This window comes from Argopecten irradians, chromosome 4 (genome assembly GCF_041381155.1).
Source record: "Argopecten irradians isolate NY chromosome 4, Ai_NY, whole genome shotgun sequence".
NCBI lineage: Eukaryota > Metazoa > Mollusca > Bivalvia > Pectinida > Pectinidae > Argopecten > Argopecten irradians.
The window spans coordinates 2,585,764-2,598,099 of record NC_091137.1 but is presented as its reverse complement, the minus strand read 5'-3'; the positions used below and the strand labels follow the sequence as shown (position 1 = coordinate 2,598,099).

Sequence of the window (12,336 nt, the reverse complement as noted above, 5' to 3'; positions counted from 1 at the left end):
CAATTTTGCATTTTCATGCTAAACAATTCAATTTCGCAAGTTTGACATATGATACAAGACAAGACAAAGGAAACAATGGTTTAATTACTTAAGGATGTATTCTTCTGAGGTTTCAGTCTGGTTGAAGTCTCGTTTTGACAAAGATCAAAGAAGTTATGAGATTTTCAAATACATTTTATCAATATCTGTAGCAAGTTGCTAGATGAAAATTTTGTCAAAAAATTACATTTCTATTTTCAGTAGATTTTTTTTATACGGGGATTTTAAGAAATGGCCCATTTGGTGGCCATTTTGAAATTGTGTGTTTTCCTCTTTGAGTAGAGCCATAGTTTAACCACTTTTCACTGAAATTGTTTTTACTTAAATCATCACCGCACCAGCATTTTTAGCTGTATCGAGCTCTTTTTTGCTGTTAATCTTTACTAGGTTCGTGGCTATTAAAATATTGAGCATTATTGCGCTTTTGTCACTTTATCTTTACATTTAATAGTAATTTGAGCACTTTTATTTTTTACTTTAAAATACTGAAAAATAACGCATATTCAAATGGGGCAAAAAAGTAAGCACACTGACCCCCCATTTTTCTGCCTAATTTAGAAAGAACAACCCATTCCATATTGATATGCAAAATATTGAACAAAAGTTTAATACCACAACTGTTTCTATAAAGGGTTAGATTTGGCAAAAATGGCTGAAAATGGTGTATTTTGTAGCTCAAAATTAAGGGCTAGGGGTAGCTGATGTTGTTATTCTGAGAAAAAATATGAGTCTTATTAATCAAAACTTGTACATTGTATATTTTTAAAGAAGACTACAGGAAAATAAATTCTTCAAACTTACATACATACCGTATTAAACATCTCATTAGGAAATTATGGCTTTAAACTCTTGTGTACATTGTATATGGTCAAAACAGCAAAAATCCAAAAAAATCCAATATTTTGTCAACTTGGTATCTTTGAGTGACAATAGCTCAAAAACAAGCACACCGAAATATGTTTTTTTCTTCCATTTTCTTGTATGGTATGAACTATTTCCAAAAATCTATATGAGAAAAATAGTTTAATACAAGGAAATTTTGACTTCTCAGAGGTGTACATCCTTAACAAAGAAATTAAGATTTTAACCATCCATGATTGATTTCATTTGAAATTATCTTATTGTTAAAAAAAAATATAAAAAAGTTATCCACAGTCTAATCATTAATTACTAGAATTTTTTATTTACTTTTTTTATTTTAAATTTACACCAAACTTTGGAAAAGTAATCCCCTTCCATTTTTTTTAATATGACTATCAGTGAGATCCAGGAATTGTCATGGATACATTGTGTGTCCACGATGTCCGTTCAAGGGATGGTAGTTAGGCACGAGAGACTAACTTCAGTGAGACGTCATGATAGTGTTGACCTCATAAAGGGCTGATAATTGTATTTTGTTAAGTATTCCCAGTTATTTGAAGGGAATAATCCATATGGACCAGTAACTCGATGTTGCAGCTTTTGCATAGGATCTACAATGTCTCGGACAAACCTGGGATAAAAGTAGGTATAGAATATGTAAAATGAATGGGAATCCCAGTTTTATCCGAAAGCATTGATCCCAACACGATCTGGTGTATGCAACCGGTGCATCCAGTTGTATTCCCTACCTTTTATAATACATGTGGAGAAGGAAGGTTCAGGATCAAATAAAACAGAATCAATGACCTGACAGTGAATCGAAGGCATACATGATCACGTCCCGTGAGTCATATGTTGGCACGATAGTGTCAAGACTGGAAGAGCTACAGCTACCCAGTGACAACGGACAATAGCCCAACCAGTATTACAATTATCCAAAATGGCAGCCATTACGATTGCAAAGCTTGTGACCTACACCTATGTGTTAGGCCTATTAAACATTAAAAAACGTGAGTAAATCTTTAACACTTGTAAGCAGTATTTGTCTTTGGTGTAATGCTCATTAGCTTTACCCGTAATCACAACTGTTACATTTATTGAAACGCCAGAATATTGTTTCCTAATCAGCCGTGATACGCATAGGTCTACACATGTGAAATTCACACTGCCAACCCTAGTTAGAAAATACAGCCAAGGGCTGCTAATTAATTAATTACGACCAGTGGGGTGTTGGTCAAGGAGTACATGTTGACACCTCTTTTGTTTGTTTAATAATCAAGTCAGTGTCTCACTGCCTGGTTTGTCGATATGTCTAGGATCAGCAATTTAAAGGATTTGTGCAGTCAAAAATGATAATTTCAGTTTATGCTGGAAATGGCTTTATTGGCACGTGTAGAAACCTCTCTGTGCCGCGCGCGACCGGAATAACCCGTAAGAAGTCAGTATTGAGGCCCAAATTCTGGCCGCCCGATTATGCATATTTTCTAGCTCTAAACCGTGTGACGTCACAATAGTCCGTGGTTTATAGCTGTACTATAACTGGTGTGCTATCACTTACATCGACGGTCACAGGAAAAGCCGATCAACGATTTTTTTATGATTACTTTTGAGTGAAGTTAATCGTACAATAACTATGTAAATAACTAAAAGAGTGAAATTCGATGTTTCAAATACTCTAATTTATGCTCTAATAGCAGGTATCTTCATGTAATTATGAAAGAAAATCCACACAGAAATAAAAGTTTCGGATTTTTTGTCGAGGAGTTCAGCAACGAATAAGCTTTAATTACTAATAGATAATATTTTCCTATAGTCTGTATCTTTGATACATTGTGAATTACAAAGATTGTGACTGTAAAATGAAATTTTACGTACATGTAGCAATTTAAGAAATCATTGATTAAAGTATTGACGTACGTACACACCGATGATTGATCATTACAAACATTGTGTTGTGTGTTGTTAACCGAAGAAATTGAGATACATTTATTACAATACCGTAAAACGTTTCAACATATGGTAAAAAGAGTTTATTTTTGATATTATAATTATAAAAGATCTAAATATTGAGATATTAATCAAAACAACTATTTTTTCAGAACGTGCGGTCGCTTTCAATTTTTAATCGATATACGAGTAGATACTCAGATATAGATATATAATTAGCCATGCCTTTAGTTTGATGGTTATGTAATACCTGGACCAGGATGTTGTTTACCTGTACACAACGCCATTCATCGAACTCACCTGTAATTACCTGGCCGCGGGCAATTTGCTATTCGGTGGACTATATCGGGTATTTGCTATTGTCTTACTGTCAATCAGGTTAGGACATCCGTTAATTGGATTGTGATTTGAATTATGGAAACCCCGTACATCTATGCTCTAGGTTTTTTATTGTCACCTCCATTTTTAAAATGAAGATGTGAAAGCAAATGGAAATAAAATATCCCTGATCATACCTAGGATATATATGTCGTACACAGGTAAAACAATAATGGAAGTTGACTTATTCAGAAACAAAAATGGTTCTAAGAACTATTTCAACTAAAGATTAAACTTTAAACATTATTCCAGTCTAATACTGTAATTACGGAATCGTGGCATATCTATATAGCAATCTACCGTATATAATTTCTAAGGTATTAGTAAAACTTCTAAGCATGTATTTTCACCGTTTCGAATCTACATGTATAGTCATACAAGAAGGGTTACAGCATTACCACACTAATTATATATAAATATACTTATTTTAATATCACTTAGTATATTTTTGAAAAGGTACAAGATATTATATCTATTTATAATGTCTGTATACAAGTAATTTCATTTTTCATTTGAACACTATATGTGGTTACTTTTTGGATTATACGATAAATGCTCATATATCATACTATTAAATTTCGGTATGATATACAAAAGGATCGACAATGAATATACTATTTTAACAATTTAGTATGATTTTGAAAAAATGAATTTAAATCTACACTTATACTGTAATTAAGAAACATATATCAGAAATATCTATGATGTATTACTGCTTTTTAGTAAACGTTTAAGTTTCAAAGGCAACAATATACATATTATTTTCGGTATAAGTTCGGTACTGTTACTCCAATATCACATAACTGCTAACCGTCCAAATTTTATTTTTACTCAAAAACTGTGCCGTGTTTGCATCGTTGTGGCAGAAGTTTGAAATAAAAACATGGATTCTAGCTATATTCATGCTAAATTTTGGGATTTTGCTCGTAAAAACATAGCGTTACATTATACTGTTTTTTATTACACAGAAATTTACATAATATGCTATCTAAATCTCAGTCCAGACTGATCCGAACATCATATTGATATCGCTATCGAATTGGACTGATTATCTAATCAAAAGTTAGATATATTCTTGTTTGAAATGGTGTAAATGGAATGTTTTGAAACTGAAAATATCTTCATCATAAAGCTAGAATAACCATTATTCGAAAAACTCAAATTGTAGATCTAAACGTATACGTGTATGTGCTGTATAGATGTATAGTACTAGGCTTACCTTATGTAGCCGCAGACTACTGTGACATCACAAGACCACGTGACCGCCTAGCTCATTATCTCTGAACCGTAGTCGACACTACCCGTAAATCACGACCAAAACCAACCGATAGCGCTAAAAGCTAGGCGATTCGTTGGGTGGGACTTAATTTTTCATTCATCCAAAGCAATATCCTGACGTATTTAAAAAAAAAAAATTTTGGCTGCACAAATCCTGTAAGTCATGTATTATACATGTACAGGTCATTTGTAAGAAAATGTGCAAAAAATGTGTGACGCAGATGTGTTAGGTTGAGGCATTAAATATTTGAAACAAATAGGAAATATTGCGGGAGGACTTTGGATGTGACGCAGATAGGCATGTTTGACTGTGATTGTCCATTTATTACTGTCTGCAGTCATTGTTAGACCAATAGAGAAGAAACTCAAAAGTATTTTCAAGATGGTGGTCATGGTAGCCATCTTAAATTTCAATTAACCAAGGATCATTTCCCATTTTCAGGCAATTTAAGCTAATTAAATCACATGCACTGGTAGAATTGACTTGAAAAAAATTCAAAATGTGTTTTCAAGATAGCCGTGAAACCTTTGCAGCCATCTTGAATTTCGGATTGAGCCATATTGTCTTCTGTATTATGTAAATGGAGCCAAACATTAGCATCATAATGTCATATTTATCTTGAAGTCACCTTTAGGAATACTGTGATGATACATGAATATGGGCATTTCAGACACATAGTTTATCAGCTAGCTTTTGTGGCTGTGTGGATGAGTGCTGGTACTATATATCATAGTGTAAAAGGAGTGGGTCCTTGTGGCTTGTAAATAATGTTAAATATGGTCTCTGTCACACAGCTGGCGGAGCATGCTTCTTTGGCTCAGTTGGTAGAGTTTAGTTTTTCAAGCTGGAGACCCGGGTTCGATTCCTGTTTGGGGCACTCAACAGGAATCATAATAATGTATATTTTCCCTGTTCTTACTTCTGCATTACTGGCCAACATGAGGAAGCTTCCAATACTTCTACTTGGAATGGTCTACTGCACCAAATGTAGCCGGGCTCGAAACCATGACCCTAGACTTACTGGTCCGCCGCTCTATGGACTGAGCTAAAGGAAAATTTCCTCTAATGCACAGCTAGAAGGCAATCGTATCACTATCGGTGACCACTGCATGCCCACTCATGGATGGGTGACCGCTCCATTGGTTTGGGCCCCAGTCTCGACACATTACAATACAGTTGAATCAATGGCATCCAAAAGAGTTTGTTGTTTGTTCAAATTCCTCTTGTACATAACATCTTCGACAATCCAAAATATAACAACACTTGGTCAGGACCATGTCTGGATTATTTCAGACAAATTTCAGCTCAACCCCACAAGTAGAACTTGCAGAGTTTAAAATGTGAAGAGATTAAGGAGACATGCATTGTATGTATAGTGGACAATGATGAACAAAGCACAACTATATAATAGCTACATGTATATGGTCATCCTAACCTGGCTAATTAGTTGTCATATGAGCATGACTTCCAACAACATATTATTACATCATTATAAATGTAATGTTAATTTAATATTGCAATACAGTAGCACGAATGAGCACTCTTGTTCCACTGTTCCAGTACAGTAATGGGACAAAGACATTAACATGATGGTCTCACCTAGAACAAATATACATACACCCGCTATATCTATCGAACGGGTACGAATTGGTCCCTATGTATCCTATTAGAGCATTGGTTTCTAAAATCACTTGGGCACAATTTCCTACACTTATTTTTAGTTTTCAATTATTTTATGTGTATACAACCATTTACATAATATTTTTGTCCAAAACAAACATAACTACCATTCTAAATATCTACTGTACAACTCACAACATGTCAAATTCATAATTTTCAGCCTTGTCGTATAAATTCTCTTCAGAAGGGCCTTCATATGTAAGCTTATTTGAAAAAAATAATGTCCTGCTGAGAATTTGATACTTTATACGGTACAGTTTTATTGCATAGTAGCCTAATAGGTAGTCTATAAATCAAGAAAAATACATGCAAACGTTTTAATAATGGTTTGCATAACCATTACTTTGCTCCATTAGCAGTAGTAGGCGCCAATTGTAGCTCTAAAGACGACACCATTATCTGTCTGAAAGTCTTTTGAGCTACAATATTGCAGCTACAGAGACTGGACAGAAGTATTTGGACAAAATGGCGTCATGTGAACATTTCGCTAGGAAAATAAAACTCTTTATAAACAAGAGGCCCAAGGGCCTTAACGGTCATCTGACTACCTTGGCAATAGCTGTATAAGAAATTAATTAGATATGGTGTAATGGTTAAAAAATAAAAACACTTGGTCATGACCATGTAAGGATCATTTAATGCAAGTTTCAGTCAAATTGCATGGGAAGAACTTCAAGAAGTTAAAAATGTGTTTTCAAGATGGCGGCTTTGGTGGCCATCTTGGTTTTCGGGTCAACCCGACAAATAACAACACTTTGTTGGGACAATGTCAGTATCCTTAAAATTATTCAGAGCAAAATCGCACTGGTGGAACTTGAGAATAAGTTCAAACTATATTTTTAAGATGGCGGGAGTGGTGTTCATCTTGGATTTCAAATCAACATAAAATATAAAAACACTTGGTCACGACCATGACAAGGATCATTTCATGCAAGTATCAGCTAAATCACAATGGCAGAATTTGAGAAGAAGTTCAAAATTCAAGATTTTAAAATATTTGACCCCCCTGACCTTGATAGTTGTCCAAGGTCATTCATTTCAATAACTTTGCAATTGGTAACCCATCATCCCAGCATGCCACAGGCCAAATGTGAATACCCTGGACCTTTTGGTTATTGAGAAGAAGTCGTTCAAAGATTTCAGCCTATTTGACCCCTGTGACCTTGAAAGTAGGTAAAGGTCATTAATTTTCACACCTTTAGTAACCCATCATCCCAGCATGCCACATGCCAAATATGAGTACCCTGGACCTTTTGGTTAGTTAGAAGAAGTTATTCAAAGATTTTAGCCTATTTGACCCCTGTGACCTTGAAAGGACCTTGAAAGTAAGTCAAGGTAATTAATTTTCACACCTTTTGTAGCCATTTGTCTGCGCATACTACAGGCCAAATATGAGTACTCTGGGCCATATGGTTATTGAGAAGAAGTCGTTCAAAGATTTTAGCCTATTTGACCCTTGTGACCTTGACAGCAGGTCAAGGTCATTAATTTTCATAACTTTGGTAGCTCCTTATCCGCGCATGCTACAGGCCAAATATAAGTACTCTGGGCCTTATGGTTATTGACAAGAAATTGTTCAAAAATTTCAGCCTATTTGACCCCTGTGACCTTGAAAGTAGGTCAAGGTCATTCATTTTCACAACTTTGGTAGCCCTTTTTCACCGCATGGTACAGGCCTAATATCAGTACTCTGGGCCTTATGGTTATTGAGGAGAAGTCATTGAAAGATTTTAGCATATTTGTCCCCTGTGACATTGAAAGTAGGTCAAGGTCGTTTATTTTCACAACTTTGATAACCCTCCATCCCCGCATGCTACAGGCCAAATATGAGTACTCTGGGCCTTACGGTTATTGAGAGGAAGATGTTCAAAGCTTTCAGTCTATTTGACCCCTGTGACCTTGAAAGTAAGTCAAGGTCAATAATTTTCACAACTTTGGTAACTCTTCATCCCAGCATGCTACAGGCTAAATATGAGTACTCTGGGCTTCATGGTTATTGAGAAGAAGTTGTTCAAAGATTTCAGCCTATTTGACCCATGTGACCTTGAAAGTAGGTCAAGGTCATTCATTTTCACAATTTTGGTAGCCCTTTATCCCAGCATGCTACAGGCCAAATATGACTACTCTGGGCCTTATGGTTATTGAGAAGAAGTCTTCAAAGATTTCAGCCTTTTTGACCCCTGTGACCTTGAAAGTAGGTCAAGGTCATTAATTTTCACAACTTTGGTAGCTCTTTATCCCAGCATGCTACAGGCCAAATATGAGTACTCTGGGCCTTATGGTTATTGAGAAGAAGTCATTTTTATGAAAAGTTTACGCACGGCAGACGGCGGACGCCGGACGCCGACGGACGGTGCATGATGACTATAGGTCATCCTGACCCTTCGGGTCATATGACCTAAAAATATATGTGTTGTGATACTGACCTAATATTTGGTGATCTGACCCTTGGACTTTCGTACTTCCTTCAGATGATCGGGAATCAATTGGTATATGCCTTGAATGTATTCTACATCAATGTCTTGCCAGATGCTTTGTATTGCGTCAAAAAGCTCTGTTTGATTAGTGATGTTGTTGACCACTGTTTTAAGTCGTATTATAAGTTTTAACCACACATTTTCGATGACATTTAAATCAGGACTTTGTGGGGGCAATTCTAAAACGGGAATACCATGGTTTGTAAAACATTAAGACACAACACGAGCCTTGTGAACTGGAGCATTGTCGTGTTGAAAAATGTAGTTTTGGTTTGCGAAGTGTCTCGCTAAAACTGGCCACAAATTCTCGTGTTTATGTTTACATTCTACCGGAATGATATTTTTTGTATGACATTTACCGAATTTACTATATGTAATACTTGTTTCTGTATGGAGAATAACTATTGCTAGACTTCGTAATGGTGCAAACTTAGACTTAGTTGTAGTTGACTGCAGTTGGTTGTAATCGTGAAATCCTGTTTTGTTGATATTTTTGTATTGGCATTATGTAAAACAATGACTAGGCGATCATTGTACTCAATATGTATTGATTTTGTATTACAGTTTCTTACCCTCGCTGGAGGAGGCAATAAAAACACTTTGTCAAGAAGAACATTGTCGTTTTTGACTGCACAGTAAGAAATCTCCGTCCCCATCCTCATCATGAGTTTATATGCAGAGTCTGTGAACATGAGGAGGTCAGAACGACTAAGAACGCTCACACCTCAGGCGAAAGCAGAGTACGACACCAAAGTTGAAAGATTCTGTAGAATATTGACCGAGATCAAAGCCGACATGCGCCAATGCATTGGTGAGATAGAGCACGCTGACGTTAGATTGCTGCCAGGCCTTAGAGATTTCATCACGAAAAGTATGTATGCATACGAAAGAGAATCAGATAAATTCTTAGAATACCTAAGACTGATCCGTACAATTGACAGCATGAATGAGATAGAGTCGCAGCTATTGGCCAGAGAGGCACTCGGGATTCAGGTGCGAACAGCGACGGAACATATCGAACTCCGTTCGCCAAGTCCGAAATCAAAGGGTCATACAAATCCCTCAGTCAGCATACGTCAAGCTCTCTAGAATCTATTCTTCAACAAAAGGAGGCAAAAATTGAAGCAAAACGTATCATGATGGAACACCTGGAAGAGGAGTGTTCGAGAGCTTGTCAAGACATGAAAATGGCTGAGAGAGAGCTTACCGACCTCAGAGAGGAGACGTGCCGAAAAGAAATTGCGCCCAGCGAATCTAGTAGGTACAGAACTCTAGAGTATGTTCGTACACTCCCTGGCTATAGGCCCTCAGAGACGATATACCCAGATAGGGTTAGCCAAGGCGAGTGTAGCGTTCCTCACAATACCGTAGGGACCGCTATCACACAGAGCAACACTCCAACCATGACGTACAGAAAGTTGACCTAAAATACCAAACATCTGGTAAGAGGAGAGTCATGGTTATGTCTCAACCTGACCAAATACGATCGACGACCCATAAGATGTGTATGTTTCCATGGAAACTTGGCTCTTAGGTAACATGGACGAACTAGAAGCATCAGACACGGAAATGTTAGAACTTCTATGTGAGAAGCTAGGGCCCGACTCTAGCAGGCAAGCAAGAACGATCAGAGCATGTAATGCCAGATCTCCTGCCACGGCAATCGAAAAGATCTGGGATAGATTAGAGCGCAGATTTTGGAGCAGCAGAACAAGTGGAGAAGTTATAACAATAAAAAGATTTAAGGAACTTCCAGTGATATCAACCGACAAGTATCATCTGCTCTTTTCTATGATATTGGTCGACCTTGCTTCAGAGATTTCATCCTTGAAATCACAGCCTCAGTTCGAAGTCCTATTCAGTTATTTTGATTCAAAGAAGGGAGTTAATGAACTCGTCGAAAAATTACCCTGGAATCTGAAGGACAAATGGACAACAGAGGCTACATAGAGGTAACAACGGAACTTCGAAGTGTAGTGTATCCCCCCTCATTCCCGTAATCTTTGTTGGGATCCTGGTGGACTATGGAAGAACTATGAAGAACGACCCCGCCTTTTCAAATTCGACATTAAGAACGACGCGACCAGAGACAGCATAGGTCACCAATCGCATGCGGAAATCACCAAAATCAATGTCTGCGCCAAGGTCCATTCCACTTTCAACTACGGGTTAACCGCTTGGAATGCCGGTAGGCCATAACCTCTCGCCATGAGTCTACTTGACCTTAGTCATAAGGAACAGTGCTACATCTGCTTGATATAGACTGCATAGTTTTCCGCCAGAAGTTTTTCAATACAGGTGAACGAACAAAAAAGTCTCTGTTTTTGAAGCAACGGTATCTGCCTTTTTTTTTCATTTGTTGGAGTGGGTGCCAAGCACAGGGCCTGAAGAACTGTAATTGCAGATGTCACTTAGTTGCAGTGGTGTCGTCATGATACAGTATCCATCCTACTGCCCTTCATGATATGACACATAGGTACGGCCCTTCATGAAGGTCTCATAGTCAGTGTCAGGGCACGAGTCTCGAATGCATTACATTACATACTGGTCGTGGAAAACTTATGATAGGGGAGAGAACCAGGTTTGACTGAAGTGTCATTACAGCTTTTACAAAATGTGAGATATGGTTTGTCGATACGTGTTTGTTTTCATGGAGCAATAGACTGTTCAGGATAACTGTCCATAGTATTACCCCCTAGCGTTAACAAAGCATAAACATTCGGGGTTTTTCCGCGACCATCGATGACCACGGCTCATTCGCTCCCTAAGCTAACATCGTTCAGTCACTTCTAATCAACGTTCGGCTTGAACAGTGGAGTCGTTCCTTCCACTTTATTGGTCTTGGTGTTGATAACTGACTGCCACTGGAAGGACAGCCACTGGGTTTTATCCTGTGGATGTCGCTAGACAGGTACAGTGTCTGGCCTCAGCCTTTGCCCGGACACTGATTGAATGGTAATGAAACTGCCCAATAGACAGGGACGTAATCCCTTCTCGAGTAACATAGCAAACGCGATCTCCACAATCTAGCAATCCATTGCCACAGGAAATTGTCACCCTTAATACAGTTTGCTGACATAAAACCTACTGATTGGCAGAGATCTATATGCAGCGCTTCATGTGGTGCACGAGCAGATCGTCGGCGAAGCTAGGAACCAACCCTCTCGACTCAGAGGTGTACCCCTAGGATGGGTCGATCGTAGGGCCAAGTTTGAGCCGTTTGGTGGGAAGCCCATGGTCCCAGAAGTCCAGGACATTTAAGACATTTGTGCTTGGCAGCAACGTCGACCATCGTCAGTGCTGAACTTTGTCCCAATGTAAATCGCAATCCGTGCTGATCTCTTCCATAAAACCGAACACGACTAAAGGTTTGCCTAACTATCGAGGATCGGGAATTTCTGGACATAGGACATCGTCCTTCAAGAGAGACCAGGAGGCGTACTGGGTCGCACCCTGCCATTCAAAGCCTAAACGGTTACCACTTCGCCAACACCAAGTCTCAGCATTGCGACGTGCAAAGTCTTTAGCTTCTTTACGGTATAATCTTCACCAAACTTGAGCCTGTAAATGATGTTCATGCTGGTAAGCTATGTTCGACAGAGGACAAGCGGAGAGAAAGCTTCGGGAACTTGATGTGTCTCTCAAGAGAGGTGGTACTTGCCGACATGTTCGGCG

General features: G+C 38.1%; 1 protein-coding gene across 1 annotated transcript in view; it reads right to left on the bottom strand.

Moving 5' to 3' along the window:
- LOC138320364 (F-box/WD repeat-containing protein 5-like) overlaps positions 1-12,336 on the bottom strand; it is a 63,633-nt gene that overhangs the window by 43,708 nt on the left and 7,589 nt on the right. The gene's annotated exons all lie outside the window — the stretch shown is intronic.